The sequence below is a fragment of the Monodelphis domestica genome, chromosome 3 (assembly GCF_027887165.1).
Source record: "Monodelphis domestica isolate mMonDom1 chromosome 3, mMonDom1.pri, whole genome shotgun sequence".
Taxonomy (NCBI): domain Eukaryota; kingdom Metazoa; phylum Chordata; class Mammalia; order Didelphimorphia; family Didelphidae; genus Monodelphis; species Monodelphis domestica.
Genome location: NC_077229.1, coordinates 7,445,316 through 7,467,771, shown reverse-complemented (window position 1 = coordinate 7,467,771; position 22,456 = coordinate 7,445,316).

Here is a 22,456-nt window from a genome sequence, read left to right as displayed (position 1 = left end):
GATTGTCAAAGAGAATCAAGAAACTGAATACTCTTAGAACTTACACAAAACCTACTTATAAACCAAAAACAATACAGAGAAAAACTAGACAGTGCTTTTTCTGCCATAAGAAAGGACACTTGATCAAAGATTGTTTTCTGAAAATTTTAATTTTATATGTACTATCTCATTTCAATCTCAAAAGTCATGTTATAATTATCTCATCTTTAGAGGGGAATAAGGAAGAGGCTCAAAGATATTATGTGATTTACCAAAGATCTCACAGTTGGGAAGTGTCCGGGGAAGATTTCAAATCCTGGGCTGTTTCAATCCAACTCGAAAACTACTCCACCTACCCACAGACCCCATCGTTAGTGAGGAAGAGAATGAGGATTCTATCTTAGGCTCTGCAAGTTTTTCCTGGTTGTATCACTCTACATTCTAAAATCTCAAGTTGTAACATTAAGGGAAAAGAATCAATTCATTGAGTTAATCAGTGAACAAACACATGTACACAGGTCTCTAAATGTATACTCAATTTAAGTCCCAATAAAATAAGAAAAGAGTCTAATGTCAGCCAAGAATGCAATTCTGTTGCAATCGTTACAAAGGCTATGACAACTGAGATCAGTTCTTTAAATCACCAAACATTAAGAGAGAACTTTGTGCTTTTTTTTAGTTTTTTATTTTTCTCCAGATTACATATAAGTAAAATTCTTCAATAAACTTGTTCTTCAATGATACATCTCACTCAGTGGAACTGCTTGTTAGCTCCCAGAGGGGAGAAGGATGAGGGGTGGGAAAGATTATGAATCAGGTAACCATGGAAAAATTCAGAATAAATAAATACATTTTTAAAAATAATAAAAATAATCCTGTTCTCTCATTTTTTGATCCATGTTTTCTTCTTCCATCCTAACCTCCCTTTGCCAAGACAGAAGGAAATAGTATAAAGGTTGGATATGTGTTATTATATACTACATATTTCCATGGTCATCATGTGGTGGAAAAGACAAACATTTCTTACACATGAGAAAAATTGGTGGGTAAAGAAAGTGTAGAATGGCATGTTTCAATCTGCCTAAATTCCTGGTACAAAACCCACCTGGTTGTTTTGTGGGATCCTTGTGATCTATTACTGTCATCTTCCTGCTGGCATTCCATTAAAAATGTTTGTATCAATATTCTTTAGGAAGATTGACCTATAGTTTTCTTTCTCTGAATTTCTTCTATTACCTTTATGCTTTCACAGGTAGACTCAACCTCAGAGCATTAGGGATGAACTTTGTCTGTGGGCAGCTTGTGAGGAAAAGGTTAGCACACTTTTTTCCCCTTCCCATGAAACAGGACAGTCTTATCTGCCATTCCATGAACCCTGTTTACCTGTTTGCTTATCGTTAAAATAAGCTGACAAAAGGAAATGGCAAACTCCTCAGTATCGTTGCCCAGAAACACCCAAGTGGGATCAGAAAGAGTATGATACAGCTGATAGGCCTGAAAAATAAGAATAAATGTTGACTGATAGAATAATTGATTTATTCAGACATCCAAGATGGAGATGGTGACAGTCTTATCAATGATGGTGTAAATCTTGAAATTTCTCAGACTTAAGAATGTTAAAAATTTCCCCGATTTAAAAAATCGGGGAATTCTCAATTGGAACAATTCCCTACTGGGAATATTCCCCATTTTGACTGTGAGAACTCGCCAGGATCAGAAATGGGAGGACCTCTACTCCACCCATACTTAAGACTGCTTTAGGGGAGAAAACTCCTTGCTAAACAATGAAAGTACTTGGACCCATGCTTATGATGAGGCAGGGAGTTCTTTGAGCCATGCCTGTTTTTAGAATTGATACAATGGGATGCTAGGTACCTATAAAGGTCTGACAGGTTTTCTCTTGATGGGATTAGTTGACTCAGCTGTGTTTTCTCTGGTTCAGACTTACTGAGGGGATTAGTTGACACAGCTGTGTTTTCTCTGGTTCAGACTTACTGAGGGGATTAGTCAACTTAGCTGGAATTCAGATGGGCTATCTTTTAGAAAACATCTACGAGTGCTGAAAAACTGACTGATTCTCTCTCTCTTAAGACTCAGGTCTAGGCCATGTTGGCTTAAGGCCCTTCATACTTATACTTTCTCTCTCTCTCTCTCTCTCTCTCTCTTTCTTTGATTACTCATTGTATTGTTAATTAAAATCTCTATAAAACCCAATTGACTTGGGTATATTCATAATTGGGAATATATTCCCTGGCGACCACCGTATATTTGATTTAAAAACCAAGACTACTGTAGTGAAACATATTTTCTGCGGTCAGATTTACTCACTCTCTCTTATATCTATCACAATTTATATCTTCCACCATTTTAACTCACTACAGTTTACAACATCAACTATTTTAATTATTACAGTTTATGGTACCAACCATTTTAATTATAACAGTGGTGGATAAAGAAATGGAGGAGTGATCTCAGCAATACCCAAGTGAAGCCTTGTAGGATTTAAATTAATATCTAATATTCCAAGAATTATATTTTATGGAGTTTATTAATAATCACTTCAATTAGAAGGAATAATAAGGAAATAGAAGGAAAAACTATAATTATTAATAAAATCAAGGCTACGTGACTAAGTTCTCCTTGACTGTTTAAAAAGCCCACTTCATCAAAGCTCTGACAGGAAGACAAGAAAGCAAGAGGCGAGAGCTAGGATTCCCAGTACTCTACTTACTTCCTGTCATTATGCGCTAATGTAGATAGGATACAAATTGAGTGAAGTTCTGTGTCTAGCTCTTGTCTTCCTGTCTTGGTTTTGGTGGAGCAGGCTTTTTGAGCAGGTAGATTAGCTTGGGCACGTGTTTTATTTTGTTAGATAATTACCTTTTTATTCCTTTACTTCTGGTGATTATTAATAAATTTTACAAAATATAGTATTTTGAGTTATTGTATATTAATTTTAATTTTACAGAGGGAAATAGAAGAGAGATGAAAGGAAGGAAAGATTTTATACTTGTGAGGAATGCTTGTGAAATGGAATGCTGGAGAAGCAGGGTAAAAGACAGGGGTGACTGGAATGTTTGGGGAAAGGGACTTCTGGGAGAAACAACAAACTCTGAGGAGTTAAGTTCTGGACCCTGGAGGGAAGTAGTTCCCATTCCCACCTCAGGATTAGAAACCCACCATTTCTGGAGGATTTCCTGATCATATCCTATGTCCAGTGACTGTGAACTGATCCTGTCTCTCTATTGATTTAAGAACTACATGGACAGAGTGGACATTCAGCTACCTGAGAGGGTTTCACCCTGAAGGGCAGGTTGAGTCAGTCCTGAAGCCTGAAATGTCTCCCTCCATGCCAGCTACACCTAAAGACGTTTTCTGTTTCTTTTATACTAGATTAGGTTAGCCACCATAGGAGAACAAAAAGACAGAGAAGGTTTCCAGGCTTGTCCTGGTTGTTGGCTAAACCCAAAGGACCTACCTTCAGTCTGTGCTGTTAGTTTAAGGAACCTGTGTTTACCTCTTCTCTAATCTCACCCTTGTTATCCTATCCCAAATAAATATTTATTGTTCATAATTAGCAGTGAGATATTTTAAGGAAGAAAAAGGAAGCCTGGTGGGAGAAGGGTTATTGGGAGGAAGATCTCTTTTAGATCCAGGTTAAGCTAAGCCCAGGATCAGAAGTAATTGATCTTCATTCAGCAAGGTGTTTGGCCAGAAGGGACATGGGGGGCAAGGGGGGTTAGGTTTCGCAAAATTCCCTAACCCTGGGACATTTCTCCACTCCTGTGTCATCCCCAATCTTGTACAGACCTATGCACTTACCTGTGCCTCCAGCTAACCAGTAAAGGACAGAGGGCAGCCATCAGCTCTCTATTGGGGCTGGGAAGAAATACCCGTGGAGGTTAGCTCACTAGACATTCTGACTAACCACTTTACCATCATACCAGAACTCCCTTCCTCCCCTTTTATCTGAAAACAAAATCAATGTTTGATAGTCACATTGATAAAAATCCAATTAGGGGGCAGTACCCTTTGGCATAAGAATATACTTTCAAAATTAATGCGTTCAACACCACGCAGTTCAATTTCATCCCAAAGTTCATTCTGGAAATTTTGGTGCAGTGTGTGGTTTCTGTATGCGTCTTCATGGCACCATCTCCAAGCAGTTCAATTTCTTGATTTGGGGAGGTAGCAAGTTTCTTATTCTAAAATTATTATGAAACAAGAAAAAAATTTTATAAAACTAGAATTTTATGACAATTATACAATCTCTCTGAGGAGGGTGTGAACAAACACATAGATCCCTCAGGGATACTTGGCTGAGTTATGAGGTATATGAATCAATTGTTAAAAGGAAATTAAAACATCAAAAAAGAAAATAGAGAAAAAAGAATAAAATTGAACTTTAAAAGTATATTAAAAATTCTGAGTAGGCAAGTATAAGCCTATAATTTGTACTAGAATCAGGGCCCAATAAAGGGATTTATGTCCCACATGCTTATAGGACCATTGCTGCAATATGAACTTACCCAGTCAGTAGCCAAGACTACAGAAATTTGCCACACTTATGAAATACAGAAAAGAGACTTGATTTTTTTGGCATATGGGAAATAGCTTTGGTCTGATTTTACCTTCACTCTGGGGGATAGAGGAGCCAATATTCTAGCCAAACTGAGATACTTTTCAGAATATGGCATGTGGAAATCCTGCATCTGACCTTGTCAAACACCCACTTCCTTGAAGCCCAAAACAATTCCTCTGTCTTGGTGCAGATTCTCATCAATCACATTGGGATTGGTTGGTCTTTTTTACCTTGTGCTTGTAGGCATTAAATGTGCTCTTATGATTTTTGGGATTTTGGTACTTCTCAAATATGCATTAGCTGCTATATTACTGTTTTGAAAAGCTAGTACTTGGTAAAAATTATTTGCACTCACACTGTGAATCATGGCCAAATTGAGAAAGAAATGGATCCTATTTTTGGGTGAGAAAACTTTGTATTCTGACTCTCTTGGGAAAACAAAGTATGTCACTGTGAATGATATGGTTTTGATTTTTAAAATTTTATTGTTTTTTCTTGTATGTGCAATGGGATATTTGAGTTTTCTTTTTTCTCTCATTTTCTGTACTTGAAGCACATGTTACCATTATTAATGGGTCTTTTTTTGCACTAATATAAATGAAAACCATTGCTCTAATGTGAATACATACGCCAAAGCTTTAGACTATGGAAACCTGCCATTGACTATTAAATATTATGGGACTTTGATTAATGATTGTGTCTTATTCTAGGATAAGGGATCACAAAAGAGCCATTATACAGTGCCAAGGAAACACAAAGTTAATCTGCACTTATCCACCCCTAAGGCAGAATGAGTTCTTAGGACAAAGGGCTAGGAAATAACAAGGGGAAACAGGTTAAATGCATGTCTCCAAGAAATACTGAGTCAATGGGAAATGGAGCGCAGGATCTCACTGGAGGAGAGGAAATAAAAAGCTTTGCTGTTCAAGTACTGGCCCAGCCCCTTTTTGAGAGGATTTCCTCCAGAATCTGGGGTAATGAAATTCCTATGTATAATATTGTTACTCAAGTGTTTATAAATGTCATATTAATGTGGACTTTGCAAAAGGATATTCTTTAATAGGAACCTCATATACCAACTCTGCAAACAACTCAGGAATCCAATTTCCTAAAGGGATCTATTCCTGTCAGATGATGATTTCTGAAGATGAAGTCTGTTGGGTAAGACACCCAAATGCTAATGTTTAATATCAGTTTCTATCATACTAATTTTCTCTGTTTATATCTGTTGCTCTATTTTTTCACCAGTCCTGGTTTTTACACTTCTGCCTTAAGGACTGACTCTCCTCTTTATGAGCTGTCTGCCAGTCAGGGGAAGCAGTCACTAGACATATCATGAATATTTAAATTTAAAATAGACCCTGTAATACTCAATGCTTTATGAAATCTTTTTGAAATGTTATGAGTTGCTGCTAAAACATGTGTTTTAAGTATTGTTTGAATGGAAACAAAAACTCATTGTAAACCTGACTGTACCATAGATTTTGTTCACTTCTAAGTGGTTACGTCAGTTTACCAATTTGTACTGTAAAATTTATAACTGATGAGTACTATGTTAAAGATACAGTGTTTCAATCATGTAATCCTTTAAATCATGATTATTTTGGGTTACTGATTAGCCATTGAAGTGATAGCAAATGGAAGGTGATTTTGAATGCCGAAGAGAGACTTTGATCTTAAGTCCATAAAGTATGCAGATTTATGAAGGAAGAATGCAACCTGTGTTTTGCTTTTTCAACAGAGGGTTTGTAAGGAAAAGAGAATGTTCGATTCTAATAATTGGATATTTAAATTAGGGATGATTTCCAGAACTGATGTAGGTGGTTTTGGAAAATCACAAATGATTCTGAAATTTCTCTGGAAAGTTAACCTAGAGTGTTTCCTGACTGACCTTGTCTTAGTTCCTTCAGATGGCCTAGGACCAGGATATTATCTAGTCCTGATTTGTATTTACTGTAGAGCTAATGAATTCACCTCCTGGTCCTTATTTCAGGTTTTGTGACTAAATTGTGATATACTAATTATTGCCAAAATGAGTAAGCAAGTGATCAGCCCAGTGGAAATTATTTTATCTGCTGATAAGCAAAACTTCTCTCAGCTGTAATGGGTAAGACTTGTCCTTTAAGGCAAAAAGGCTTCTGAGATCCAATGGTAATGAAGTACTCTGAGAGAGAATGTCCTAGAATGGTTAGAAGGGAAATCCAGGGCTCAACTTGGACTGGACCTTCCCGACCTTCTAGGCTGCTGATCCTTGAGTGATACAAAAATGGCATGAGCCAGTGATAGTCTTGGCTTGAAGCCACTCATTTTGTCCTTTGAGATGTGAGGAAATATTTTCCCTCTCTGCCTTTTCCTTTGTTACAAATTCCCATAATCAGGACATGATGCAAATTGTAAAATTAAAGTTTCCATTTCCTCAAATAACCTATTAGCTTAATAACTGAAAATTATCAAATTATATATACATTGAAAAGGAGGTGAAGTTTATTAATAAGTGGCTTGTTTTTGAAGCCTTAATTTACCACAATTGAAGTATAGATCTTGAGCTTGGAAATATAACCCCAAACTTTCTGTATTTCCTCCAGAATCTGGTTTGTGAATTTCCCCTGCTTAAACCTTAAGTAGGGGTGTCTTCTGCTTTGGGTTGATTCAATTTAAAAGTAGGCAAGGGGAGAGTTAATCCCATCTTCACAGGTCCCACTTAGGATTTTGAAAGGTGTATTTCTGCTCACCCCTACCTTCACCTGGGACTAGGGAATGCTCATGGGCCCATACCCTTATAGCAGCTTGCCTGATCTGATCTCTTTCTTCATTTGAAAAGAGGTGGTACAAAATTGCCATCATTTTAGTTCATGTAGAAATACTTGGCCCCAGAAATTGGTAAAATTGTTCTGCTAGCCCAATTGGGTCTTCCAGCTGGTCTTTTCATTTCTCTCTTAAATTTCTGAACTTCAGAGGCACCGAGAGGGGGGGCCAACATATCCTAGCCCCTGTTTGACTGGCCCTTCCCTGAGTGGAGAAAGGAGAAAGGCTTAGTATGGCCCCTTAAAGGGAAATTCATCTGGTCTTCTAAGAACCTCTTAACTTCTCTGTTTTCATGTTCATAGAGGTCTGGCAGAGGAGTAGCTGCTGCTTCTGCTTCTGCTTTGGGTTTTGGCAGTGGAGTGATAGTTTAGTTTTCTCATTGCCTACTTTAATTCCTTCCATTTCTTTTTCTTTCCTTATTGCTAAAGCTAATATTTCTAATACAATATTAAGTAATAATAGTGATAATGGGCATCCTTGCTTTACTCTTGATCTTACTAAGAAGACTTCTAACTTATCCCCATTGCAGATGATACTTGTTGACAGTTAATTAGATACTAATTATCATTTTAAGGAATGACCCACTTAATTATGTTTTCTAGTGTTTTAAATATGAATGGGTGTTGTATTTTGTCAAAGGCTTTTTCTGCATCTTTTGAGATAATCATGTGATTTCTGTTAGTTTGGTTATTGATATGGTCAATTATGCTGATAGATTTCCTAATATTAAGCCAGCCCAGCATTCCTGGTATATGTCCCACCTGGTGATAGTAAATAACCCTTGTGATATTGTTGTTGTCCTTTTACTAGTATTTTATTTGGGATTTTTGCATCTGCATTCATTAAGAAAATTGGTCTGTCATTTTCTTTCCTGTTTTTATTTTTTTCTGGCTTAGGTATCAGCACCATGTTTGTGTCATAAAAATGTCCTACTAAATTGAAGGACTCCTTCTTTGCTCATTTCCCAAATTGTTTAATAGTATTGGGATTAATCATTCTTTAAATTTTTTTTAGAATTCTCCTGGCCCTGGGAAATTTTTTTGAGTTCATTTATGGCTTGTTCAGTTTCTTTTTCTGAGATTTGATCATTTAAGTATGTTGGATTTATTGTCATAGAATTGGGCAAAATATCTCCTTATGATTGCTTCAATTTCCTTTTCATTGGAGGTAAATTCATCCTTTTTACTTTTGATACTAGTAATTTCATTTTCTTCTTTTCTTTTTAATCCAATTAATCAATGACCTATTTTTTAATAAAGCCCAGTCCTAATCTTATTTATTAGTTCAATAATTCTCTTACATTCAATTATATTAATTTCTCCTTTGATTTTTAGGATCTCTAATTTGTTCTTTTTCTAGGTTTCTTTTTAGTTGCATATTGAATGCATTAATTTCCTTTATCTCTATTTTATAGATGTAAGCATTCTGGGGTATAACATTTCCCCTTACTACTGGTTTTGCACTATCCCTAAATATATATATATATATATATATATATATATATATATATATATATATATATCCTTCAATGAAGGAATTCTTTGATTGTTTGGTACTAAAGAAGTAAATGAATGTAGGTATCATTGTAAACACAAGGAGGGAATTCTTAAATCTGTGAAGATTGGATTTGGCTCTCTCCTGATTGTAACAATGAAGGTACTTAGCTCTTCCTGGATTGTGAAGATTAAATTGTAATCTCCTATCTATTTTTAGATTTTAATGCCCAAAGGGTAATGCACAGTACTAAAGTTAAGTAAGGAGATCTACCCATTTTAGATTTTAACCACAAAAGATGTGTGAACAGCCATTTAATACATTGAGTGGGTGGTCTGTGACCCATGTGTGAAAGAGTGGGCAGTCCTGGAGTGGAGTGTCAGCTGAGTTTGGTAGACGTAAAAATACTTGGAGTGGAGCCTGCTGGAGTTGAGGCTAATAAAAGAATCTGCTGATTGAACTGACAACTTGGTGAGTGTAAAGGCTAACTTCCTTCCTTGCCCCTTCTGGAGGTGTGAGCCTCTGGGAAAGGCCCATCGTCTTGAGATTTCTTTCCCTTGGCTGGGGCTTTAGAATTTCTTCCTGACTCAGAGGAAGTGTCTCTCTCTCTCTCTCTCTCTCTCTCTCTCTCTCTCTCTCTCTCTCTCTCTCTCTCTCTCTCTCTTTCTCTCTCTTTCTCTCTCTCTCTCTCATTTAGAAATTAAATCCCTGGCAACCAATTAAATATTCAGTCTAATCATAAAAATGTAACTGATCCATCACCTTTCTTTGAGCACAACATAGTTTACAGATACTTTTCTGAAATTTGATTAACTATATGAAAGTTGCAAAATCCAAAATGACTCATGTAAAAGAGTTTATATTATATTGTAGTGGTAATGAGGAGCCATCATAAAAGGTGGCGGCTCTGCAGGAATCATAGAGGAAGAAATGGTAAGATTGTGGACTTTTTGGGTCCTTTATGGAAAATCAGCTGAATTCATTCAAGACAATTCAATTCAAGGATTACCAAAAAGCCCCACTGGCCAGCTGGGTGGCCAACATCATTATGCTTTCTTACATACTTCCACCAAAAGGCATACATCTTTTGGACTACCAATGCCTGAATCCCTCTCAAAAACACAAAGAGCACACACATGTACAAAGATGTACACACTCTCCTTGAGTCAGGTTTTCCCCATAACATTTGGTCAACAATCTGACTCTGGAAGTGAAGATTGGCCAGGACTGGGTGTGACAACTCTGGAACTTCTTTGCCTAGCTAGAGGGATGTGGTTGTGGGCATTATTGCAGGCTGAATGGATACTCCTTGCTCAGAATTCAGGTCACATAATTTTAACAAACATTTGTTAAAAAACTACTTATGTGACAGGATGAACAAGTGACTGTGAGGGCCAGTAACTGGGGTTAAACCCACCGTCACAGCCACGGAGAAAGAAAGAAAGTCGGTTTTATAAGGAGCCAACTCCTTGTAAGGGAAAGAGTGAAAGAAGGGAAAAGATAGATAGAAAGAGAAAGAGCAAGCCCCTGAATGACTGAGAGAGATAGCTGAGTGGGTAAAACACACAGCACAATAATTGTAGCCAGGTCTTTTGTTTATCATGACAAAGAGAAAGTTTTATAGAATGAAGAATATTAAGCATTACATCATGTAAGAGGACTGACTTTCTCACAGAGTATTGTTTATGAAAAGACTTTACCCAAATAATTTCTAAGGCACTTCTATAAACCCAGGGAACTGAAGAATATTCACAATAAATTGGGGGTACAGGAATCAGGGGAAAAGAGAGTCTGGGTCATTTGGTCATGACATTACAAAAGTTTCTTTGGTCATCAAAATGATGAACAACTCAAGGACTGTTATGAAGGAAGCTTTCAGGAGATGCCTTTATTTGGGTTACAGCTTAGACAACACTCTGGAACTGCTCTTTTGAAACCTGGCCTTGCCATGAGATCCCAGGCAAACTTATAAGTACTATAGTGAGGGAAATTACAGGGTGCAAGAGAATGATTGACAGGGCATGAGACTGAGAATCTTCCTGAGCTTGGTTGAGTCAGAACTCCTAGGAACAGACTGCTAACTTTCACTTTGGAGCTGCAAGTTGAAGGAGAAAGGTGTGTGGCTGAGTCATCCTGGAAATCCATCCATCAAACAACTGGCCTTAAGGATTTATTAGCTGTGGTCAGAGAATATCTCTAGTCTTCCTGGAGAACCGCTGGACTGGGAGAAAGATTTATACCTTACTGGGACATCTGAGGACATCAGCTTGACTCCTGTATCACCAAGGACTCTTTGTGAGAAATCTAGTTACCTGTTGGACTTGCCTTCAGGAATTTATGTAATTAGGTAAGGTAGTTAAATAGTGGGTTTAATTAGAGGGTAAAGCAGTCAGATTTCCCTTCTCCCATTTTCCTTCCATCCTTCATCACTTGTCTTAATAAATTCAATATTATTTATATGTGCTGTTTCCCTTTGTATTACCTTCCTTCCCCCTTTCCAAAATATAGATTTAACAGTATGTATTTTATAGCTACTTTTCCTCAGGGGTTCTAATGTGTCTTAGGTTTCTGGACAAATCCTTACACTAATGTGAATGAAATTGCTGTCCTTGGTGCTGAAAATATAAAGATATCTCCTTAGAATACAGACTGCTTTTTAGATGTGTTCTTGCAGAAACCAGGATGATTATTACCCTCACCAAACCAGAGCACAAACTTTAGGTTGTGGTCTAGGATTTCCTATGTAGGCCATAGGACTCGTTTTGATAAAAATTATGTCCTTGGGTTCCAGACAGTCTTTTCCATTTCAGCTCTACTGTTTTCTGAAGATTATCCACTTTAACAACAGTGCTGGTGTCCAACTGTTTTTGGATAACACAGCAAGTTCTGAGGCTCATTATAACATTTCAAAATATGTTCTTTCAAAATGAGACTGAAACTCTGCTGAAAATGGGACAGGATAAATATGCTCAAGATTTCATCATTAGGGAGGAGGCCATACTGTGGGGCTGGTTTGAGTCAAAGGTCAGAAAGAACTTCAGTGATAATTTGTGGTTTCCAATTGTAGAAATACATCTTATTTCTTAGGTCATCTACATAAAGATCTTATTAAATATTAAAATTCTGCACAAATGTTATTTATTCTTATTAGTTCATACATAACCATTGTAAAAGTTAAAACTAATGGTTGTACTTAAAATTACAATAAATAATGTGGTTGCCAAATATATCTCAAGACAGAAGTTTTTATACAAATATTTACAGAATAGAGAGGAAACAATAAAGTAGAGAAATGTGAAGAGGTAAGAGAAAGCTATCTATACTATCAACATAAATGTTCCAGGTCTGCTTGATGCAGGCAGATATTAATTAGCACTCAACCAGGAAGGATGGTAGTGGGTAACCACGTGACCTCCTCCAAAATGGAAGCTAGACTCTTCAGAATCTAGGAAAGGGGTCAGTCTTTTCACTCAGCCAATGAAGTAGTCCAGAGTAAGTAGAAGCCAAGTTCCAAGTATACAATCCATGCCACAGTACTGTAAACCTTAAAATTTCTCAGACTTATGAATGTTGGAAATTTCCCCATTGGGGAATCTTCTACTTAAAAAAATTCCCTAGCAGATAGTGAGAATTCTACTTGAATGTGAAAACTCCTTGCCTTGGGAATATCCCTACTCCACCCTACTTAAGACTGCTTTAGGACAGAAAACTCCTTGCTAAACAATGAAACTAATTTGACCCATGCTTATGGAAAGGACAGGAAGTTCTTTGAGTCATGCCTGTTTTTAAAATGGATACAATGGGATACTAGGTACCCATATAGGTGGGGTAACTTGTGAACTACTTAAACCTAAAAGGGTGATAACTTATTCAGAGGTTTTTTCTTAATGAAATTTGTCGACACAGCAGCATTTTTTTTCTGATTTACTAAAGAGATTAAAACTACTCAGCTGTGAATTCAAAATGGGCTGTCCTTTAGAAACATCTACAGTGATTGGTAGATGTAAGGACTTAGGGGAGGTGACAGAGGAAATTTTGCCCTTAAAAATAAGAGCTTGGATCTCATTCAGGATCTCGATTTCTGACTCTCATTCTGGAGGATCTCATTCTGAGAGACTCATTTCCTTGAGGACTGATGCTTGAGGGCTCTTTCCTTGGAGATAGATCTCTTTGAGGAGAAGTGCTCTTGGAGGAAATCTCATTCTGAAGGAGAGCTCCTGGAGGAGCTCCTCTGAGGGGCTCTGTCCCTCTGGGGTAGGAGCTCTGGAGGCTCTTGAGAGAGGCCCTTTGAAACAATCTCTGGCTGGAAGACTCTTTGAGGAAGGACACTGGCCTGGTGTCACTAGTATCCTTGTTTAGTCAGACCTTGTGGTGAGTGTTAAAAAAACTGACTGATTTCTCTTTAAGACTCAAGTCTAGGCTATATTGGCTTGAGGCCCTTCATACTTATTCCTTTCTTACTCTCTCTCTCTCTTTCTTTGATTACTCATTGTATTGTTAATTAAAATCTCTATAAAACCCAATTGACTTGGGTATTTGAATAATTGGGAATATTTCCCTGGCGACCACATTATATTTGATTTTAAAACCCAAGACACTGTAGTGAAACATATTTCTGCGGTCAAATTTACTCACCCTCTCTTATATCTATCACAATTTATATCTTCCACTATTTTAATCACTACAATTTAAGACCTCAACCATTTTAAATCTCACAGTACCCAGTGAAACTCCTTAGAAGACTATCTCCAGGAGACAGCTTCCCTGAGACTCAACTTCATGGGACTGCCCCAAAAGATTTCATGGCTTTTATGGTGGCTTCTTGTCCCTTCCCCTCTTCACAGGGACCAATCACAGTTTCCAAATTGTCTAGCACTACCCAGGGGGCAGTGGCTTTGGGATCAACTTCCCACCTCTGAAGCTGTTAACTTGCATCATAGGATTCGCAAGTTTCTGAGTTGTCACCCAGTTTGGATTCACAAATTTTTGAGTTATCACCCAGGATGCAGACCTTTCCCCACTTAAGGTTAAATAGGGCTATCTTCCTTTTAGAGGTGTAAACTCCTGTAGTAAGAGATTGTGGACTTCCCTTACTTTAGGGTTAAGTATGAGTTTATTTGTTGATTAATTCAAAATTAGAGAATGGAGAGTTAATCCTATCTTCACAATCTAGTGAGGTATATACTTTATTGTTAACCAAAGTGTTAACTCCAACTAGGCAAAGAGAATAAAGGATTCCCTTTTCACAAGTGTCAACTCAGAATAGACAGAGAACCAAGAATTTCCTTTCACACCATATTGTTATGGAAAACTGGAATGTTTTATATGTTGTTGCCTGTCACCCCTCCCTTCCCAGAAGATCTCAGAAATAAATAGCAAGTAGTCACTCCACCTGATGTTCCCACATTGTGCAATATTTCATAGCTTGCATTATGCCAAATCATCCATTCACTTGACTTTAGCTCAAGCAAAGTCATTCAGTCATTGTGAATTTCAACCTAATGAACAAAATAATGAGCTTAACTTATCTATTTAATTATATTAACTTCATATCTGAATATTCTAAAATAATTTGTTTTTTCAAATTCAACTTACTAAATTACTACAGGATTTACTATTTGCTTTTCATTGAAAAATCAACTATCACAACCTTCAACTATGTGTACCTTACCTCTAATAAGGTTAAAATTAAGTGTAGGCATCTTTATTCAGTTGGATGCCTTTAAGTCTTTTAAATGAAGAAATTACACTTAGAATTACAGAATATTATTCATGAAAGAGTTCTTTGATGTCTAACAAGCTCCTTTTCCAGATGAAGAATTTGAAGCAGAGGACATTTTCAGTTAAAATTATATTGCTACTGATGAATGGGAATAATAATTAGATCTCTTGAATTCTGGTCTCATGGACATGCTACTGCATGTGCTTATTGGTTTATGGGCCATGGAGAATTCTGATTCCTCTTCTAAAAAATTAGATTTCTTTGCATCTCCCCAAAATATAAATTCTCACAAAGTAATCAACATTGCTATCTGTTATAGCCTAAAACCTGCCAACACTTTCTTCTGTCATCATGGTTTAGTCTCCCCAGGCTGTGTGCAGGGAAAGCTGTGCCCTTGGATTCCAGAACATCCCAAGGGAAGGAGAGCCCATTTGCTGCTTTGATTGTTCTCCATGCCCAGAGGGGGAGATTTCGAGTCAAATGAGTAAGTATTTGAAATGGCTTCCTCTAACAAACCAGGTAACTTGGGGTCACACTGATGATTGAATAAAAAGATATTCAGCCCCAAAAGGGACTTCTTGTCCTCTTTCTCTGTGTGGGTCTCATGTCCTTGGTCTCTTTCTGATATTCAACCCCATGCCATAGGGATAAGTGTCAGCTGGATGAATATGTTTGATCATAGATCTAGTGTTGGAAGGAACCTCAGGAGCCATCTAGTTTAATTCCCTCATTTCATTGATAAAGAAATAATCAAGAATTGGGGTGTGTCTGCTGAGACTTGGTGATGTTAAGTGACTTCCCCAAGGTTACACAGGAAATATGAGAGTTAGGTTCTTGGCACAGGATCTCTGAGTCAGTGCTTTTCCCAATTTATTGTTTTTGTTGTTTGTCCTTCATTTTTCAAGAGTACCAAAGACATCCCTGGGTGATGTTTAGAATCATAAATGAATTAGATTTAAGTGACATAGTGTTGGAAAAAAGTCTTTAGCTTCACTCTTTTCTCCAGTCATTGAAATCCAGTTGCAAGACAAAAAGTAAGCATGACTGGTAATGGCTTAGAGCTCAGTGGATAAACTAGGCATCTTTGATGTCTGACAAAGCTCTATCTACTCCATCTCTTCTGCAACAGCCACCTTCATGGTCATTGGAAGAAATTGTTATCATCCACTGTAATATAACTGTAATATGAGGGCAGAGAGAGAATGGAGTCTTCCCTCCCTGCTGGGTCAGGACCAGAGTGAGGTAAAGATGAAGTTGAGTCAAGTAGAGAAGGGTGAAGGTGGGATGGATTGTCTTTCCTCTCAGTTCTCCCTGACAAAACCCACTCTGGTTGCCTTTCATGACCTTAACTTCTGTTCCCTCAGAGACCTTGATCAAAGAAGCTTGATAGTTAGCTTCCCTCTCCCTGGGGAGAGAGATGTCACTTCCCTCCCCCCAACTTCAAGTCTCTCTAGAGGTGATGGAGTCAGTCACTTGTTCTTATTAAACTGTTTTATTCTAAGGGAACAAGGTAATGGATAGGGCAGATGAGTTTAGGGATGGGGCAGAAGGGAAGAGGGAGCAGGTGATCTCTAAACTAACTGAATCCCTTCTCCCAAAAGTCTGGCAGATCAGGCTTTGTTGATCTGACCCCCTGGAGTCAGTTAGTGAAGAAGCCCTGGCTCTCAACTGCCTTGGCAAATGTAACCAGTCCAGGACATTAGGGGATCTGGAGGAAATCTTCTGATGAATAGCTTCCAATTGAAGTCCTATTCCCTTTGTTGTCTTCTTGGGGTATTGGGTCAAGCTTTCACAGGAGGAGATAAATACTGGTTCAGAGATCTGCCCAGTCCACCTTCCTGGTGGCTTCTCAGAGAGGAGAAGAATCTTTCCAACGGTCCAGACCAGCTCATGTCCTCTCCTTTTCCCAGAATTCTCCAGTTTGCCAGATCTGCTTCTCTGTTCTGCTGGCAGATTAAGTCCATTTCTTCTCATACAAATTTTCCTTTTGGCTTTCAAGAAGTTGTCAACTTGACTCTTCACAGTGAGTTAAATCTTACTTACCTTATGTTTACCTATATGCTATTGTGTCTGTCTCCATGCTATTCCCTTTATACCCCCTCCCAAAATAGAAAATCTTAACCTTACCTATTAGGTGTCCTTACGCTTACATCTATCTTATCTTCCTACATGAAGATTTGGGTTTAGGAAGGTATTTTAGGATAAGTGTATGGGCACAAAGGTTCGAAACAATAAAAAATTTCAGGTTTGGGAATTAACAATACCTCTAAAACTATGCAACAGAGTTGTAACTATCTGATCACAATGTCTTATGGAAATTTTTGACCAACATAAAATTCTTCTCAACTCCTTATATATCTAATACTTATTTAAAGGTTTTTCTCTCACAATGTATAACTTTATAAGACCTCGTATGTTTAAGGTAAATTTATCTTTTCTCTATAGCTAACTATGTAGGTTATAAAACTTCCCTTTTTTCACCCTATTTTTTTCCCTATTTCTTAAGGTTTATATATGTTGGCTCCTTCCTACTGTGTTAGTCTGTTGGTTTGTTGGAACATTTACATTATGCACAAGTATGTTTAATGTCCTATTGATTTAGAATCTTTAGCACTAGCGGCTACATTTCCCACAATCCCTTCTTCCTTTTCTTATTTGTGCATCTAATTATATGGATGGGGTTTTGGAGTTTCCATTTCCACCCACGAGGTCTCTGGGAGTGGGTATCAGTGTGAGGGAGGGGGCAGTTTTTAGCTTTTCTTTTTTTTTTTTTTAATTTCTCTGGTTGTTTTTAATGTCTGCTCTAAGTGGATTTTAATAAATAGTATTAAAATAATACTTGGAGTATTAAATATTAATTTTAATCTTTACATTTTTTGTGACCACAAAGGGTCTTTAGAACTTAGAGCTTTTTTTTTTTTAAGCTGGCAGCCCAGCTGAAGCTGAGCAACCCTGCTGTTTAAAATTGCTACTTTTTTGCAACCAAAAGCTGCTTTTCTGCTGGGAGTTTTTACAACCCCCCCCCCCTTCTTCCAGCCACCCAGCTGTGGATCATTCCTCTAGCTCTCCTGCCTCCTGAGCTTCCAGCAGCTGTGAATATTTTACACCCTGGCCTGCCAGCTCTCTCCTACTGGCCCAGCTGCCTTAATTTAGGGGACTTGGTGGAGAAGCCTCTGCTGGCCTGGAGAGCAGCCCAATTAGCCTGATTGGCCATTCCTCCCTGTAGCTTGGACATACCCTAGTTAAGCAGCAGGCCCACTCTTCCCCCACTGTCTCAAACTGCTAACTCAGCTGCAGCACCCTGGGACTACCCCAATGCTACTTCTGCGGCTTCTGTTGCCCTGGTCCCTGTTCTAGCTGGTGAGTATAAGGTTCCCTTTTCCTAGCCAGCATGGAAGAGAAGGCCTTTCCCTGCTGGACAGCGGATTGCCTCCTAGTCTCCACCGGGCTCTTTGCTTTGGATGGGAGGGTTCTAGTCCTCTTTTAACCACCCCAGCTTAACTCCTACCCCTTCTTGCTTTACCAAATGTGCCTTACTTCCATCTTGGTCTCCACTTGATTTTGTAGTCATCTCCTACATTTTGGTTTCTGGTAGACCCTAACCACACCCCTAACCCCTCACAGTTGTACTGCTGCCTCTTGTCTGCTAGAGGTCAATACTGAGCACTGATTGTATCTTACCTTTTTTCCCCTCTCATGTCTTCTTCCTTCTCTTCTCTTCTCTTTTATTTTTCCCCCTTTCCTGCTTAGCTACAATGGGTATTTGCTGCCACTAGATGGCAGCCCCTTTCTTATAATGAAAAGGAAGTGGAAAAAGGGAAGTAGAAATTTAAAGCAAAACAGATAAATGGAATATGGGTATCATCAGATCGCAAACCCTTATTCCTTAGAGCTTTCTATAACCAGATTTGTTACTCTATTGATAAACATGGTCATTTTGGCACTCAAGTCATTGTAGACTCTGTTAAAAGAGTATGGATAGCTCCTGGAATAACTATAATTGCCTCCAAAGTATGTACAGCTTGTCCTCCATGCCAGGCCTTTAATCAACATGCCTTTTGAGGAAAAGCCTTTGGTGGACATCCTCTTGATTATACACTCTTTGAGCACCTACAAATTGACTTTATCTCTATGTCAAAAGCTAGACAGTATAAATTTTGTCCGGTCATAGTTCATCGACTGACCAAGTGGCCTGAAGCATTTCCTACTGGTCGTGCAACAGTGGCTTTTGTTGCTAAAATCCTTTTGAAAGAAATTATTCCTCATTTTGGCTTGCCAGCATGAATTGATTCAGATAAAGGAACTCATTTTACTGATTTGGTGTTATCTCAAATTTATTCATGTCTGGGGATAACTGCTAAATTTAATACACCATATCATCCCCAGAGCTCTGGCCAAGTTGAACAAGTGAATAAAGAACTTAAATCCATGACTGGCAAATTGTGCACAGAGACTCATTTAAATTGGCCTGAAATTCTACCTCTGGCCCTATTTTTCTCAGAATCAGACCCAGAGGTGATTTACACATCTCACCATTTGAGATGCTATTTAGACATCCACCTATTCAGGCACAAGTATTTGCCCCAGCCTATACATCACTGTTAGGAGGGGATACAACCATTGCTACATAAATCAGACAATTACAAACAAAATTAAAAGAACTTTTTAAAAACTATTTTTACTTTTTGTAATAGCATAACCTAAGATGTCTGTTTACCTAACATATAAAAAAAACAAAAACAAAAAAGCTTTGGACTATGGCAACCTGCCACTAATTGCTCAATGTCTAATCCAAGGATGAATGGACCAAAAAGGAGTACAGAACATGACTTGCAAAGTGTCACATAAGCACAAAAAAAGGTGAATGAAACGAAACCAATTCTATGGGAATTGATGATATTCTGCACAAAAAGCACAATGACTTCATCATGTCTGAGACTAGAGGTTGTGGCTGTTTAACATGTGTTAAATGAAGGACTTCCTTGTACCAGACACTATATGAAGCACAGAAAAACCTCTCCGTCCCCAATAAGGCTGGCATCATCAAGATAAATGCTGGAAAACAAAAATGAAAACTTGATACAAAAAAGAACTGCTCTGATATTTTTGAATCATACTATGATTCAGAAAATGTCTGGGGAGCAGCTGGGTAACTCAGTGGATTGAGAGTCAGGCCTAGAGACGGGAGGTCCTAGGTTCAATTCTGACCTCAGACATTTCCAAGCTGTGTGACCCTGTCACTTGACCCCCATTGCCTAGCCCTTGCCACTCTTTTGCCTTGGAGCCAATACACAGTATTGACTCCAAGACAGAAGGTAAGGGTTTAAAAAGAAAAAGAAAAATAACAGAAAATGTCTGATGAGAGACTATAAAGTTAAAGTTTTGAATGCATTATTAGTAAATGGAAGAATTTCTCTCATCACCCCTTCTGTGGATGAAAAATAGAAATGAAGCTGTATTCCTGAATGAAGAAGGTATTCAAGTTCAATGATCCCTTGAAAAGTGTGAACTCTTAGTTTTCTGCTGAAAGGGAAAGATCATTCTATTGGCTCCTTGACACAGTGTGATGACATAAAAGTGTTTGACAATCATTGTTAGGCATTAATTGCTCATGGATCGGCTGAGTTAATATAATAAAAAAGACAATTCTGCCTAAATCTGTGATGGTGAACCTATGACATGTATGTCAGCACTGACACATGTATCCCTTTTTGATGACCCACAGAGAAGTATGGGGCCACATGCTGAGGACACAAATATCATGAAATTATGTTTTTTTTTTCTTGAAGTGATACACTACCCAAGTTATGCTCATTTTTTGGAGAATTTTGACACACCAAGCTGAAAAAGTTGGCCATCACTGACCTAAATTAATTTACTTATTCAGTGCTATACGAATCAAGCTACTTAAAATTTATTTCATAGTGCTAGAAAAAAAATATTAAGGGAATTAATGAAAAAAAATTGAGGACTAGGACTTAACTCTACTGAGCCTCTGACTGTCTTATGACATAGCAACCAACAAAAAAAAATCTAGTATTGGCTAAGAAATAGAGTAGCGGATTGATAGAATAAATTTGACACTTAAGATATAGGAGAAAATGACCACAGTAACCTAGGGTTTGATAAGTCCCTGAACCTAACTTTTGAAAAAAGAACCCAGGATTTGACAAATATTGTTGGGGAAGTTGGAAGTCATCATGACAGAAATTTGGCATCTACTAATACCTTACACTGTATGCCAAAATAAAGTAAAAATAGACATATGATTTTAAAAATAATGGGTGAGAACATAAACAAGTGACTGGAATGTAGGATAGTGTATCTGTCAGATCTATGGATAGAAGAAAATTATGACCAAAGAAGGCATTCAAAATATTATGACATGTAAAAAAGGGCTTTTATAAAATTTCCACAAAACGAATTCCACTGAGTTTTGTGAATTTCAAAACTACTCAACCCTATTCAGACCATTCTTTAGAAAATGGGATTTAGCTATTTCCAGATCAATAACAATAGAGATATTTGGAATAACAGAATCAGGTCTTGGAAACTACAATCTCCTCCCTACTCAATGTAACAAGATTAGGAAGGGCTGCAGCAAAACTCAAGATTTAATTATTTGAGAATATGGCCTTCAACAGACATGTGCAAAAAGGACAGACCTCTGGGTGGTCCTAGGTCAACCTAGAGCCACAATTGGCACATGTGAGAGACAGGAAGTGAGGTAGAGGACAGCTCAGGAGTTCTGGGGGCTTCCTGTGTGGAAGGAGAAGGTTGTTGGTTGGAGCCTGGTGCTTGGAGTGGAGGAGCCCACAGACTGTTCTCCATTTTGGTCACATGAGTGATGGGGACTGATCTCTTTTCTTTGCCTCGGCTATCCAGGGCCTTGGGCCCACTTTGGCTCAGCCTAAGCAGAGTGGGTATTTAAGCCCTATTTCCTTCTCTCCCTTCTCCCTCTCTCTCTCTCTCTCTCTCTCTTCTAATACTTTTCTTCCTCCTGTTTGTAATTAAAACACCATAAAAGGTTGACAGCTGACTTGAGTTTTCATTTAGGAATTACATAGCTGAATTCCTTGGTGACCTTAAATTAATATATATCAGTCTTTTAAAGTGATTTCAATATCACAGTTTAGAAGGGAAATTGAAAAACAACAACAACAACAAAACCTATAACAAGTGTTCCTGAAAAAGGCCTCATTTCTCTAAGTTAGAGAGAAATGAGCCAATTTTAGAAGGATACAAAGCATTCCTCATTTGACAAGTGGTCAAAATATATGTGGAGGCAATTTTCAGCTGAAGTAATGAAAACTATTTTTCGTTATACAGAAAAATGTTCCCAGTCAGTATTAATTATTAAATGCAAATCAAAATGACTCTGAGGTACCACCTCAAACTTATCAGAAGTGCTAATATGACAGAAAAGGAAAATGATGAATGTTGGAGGGGATGAGGAAAATTTATGACAATAATATATTCCCTGTAGAGCTGTGAACTGATACCATCATTCTTGAGAACAATTTGAAACTCTGCCATAAGAGCTATTCAAACATACTTAGCCTTGGATCCAGAAATACCTACTACTAGTTCTGATTCCCAAAGAAATCAACGATCAGGAAAAAGACATATTTGTCAAAAAAATATTTCTAGGAAATCTTTTCATGAGAATGAAGCAATGGAAACTGAAGGGAACCCATCATTTGGGGAATGGCTGAACTAGTTAGGAGATGTGATTGCAATGGAATACTGTTGTGCCTTCAGAAATGAGAAACAAGATGATCACAGAAAAACCTGGAAAGCCTTATATGAAGAGATGGGAAGTGAAGTGAGCAGAACCAGAAGGTTGTACACAGGAACAGGATTAATGTATGAGG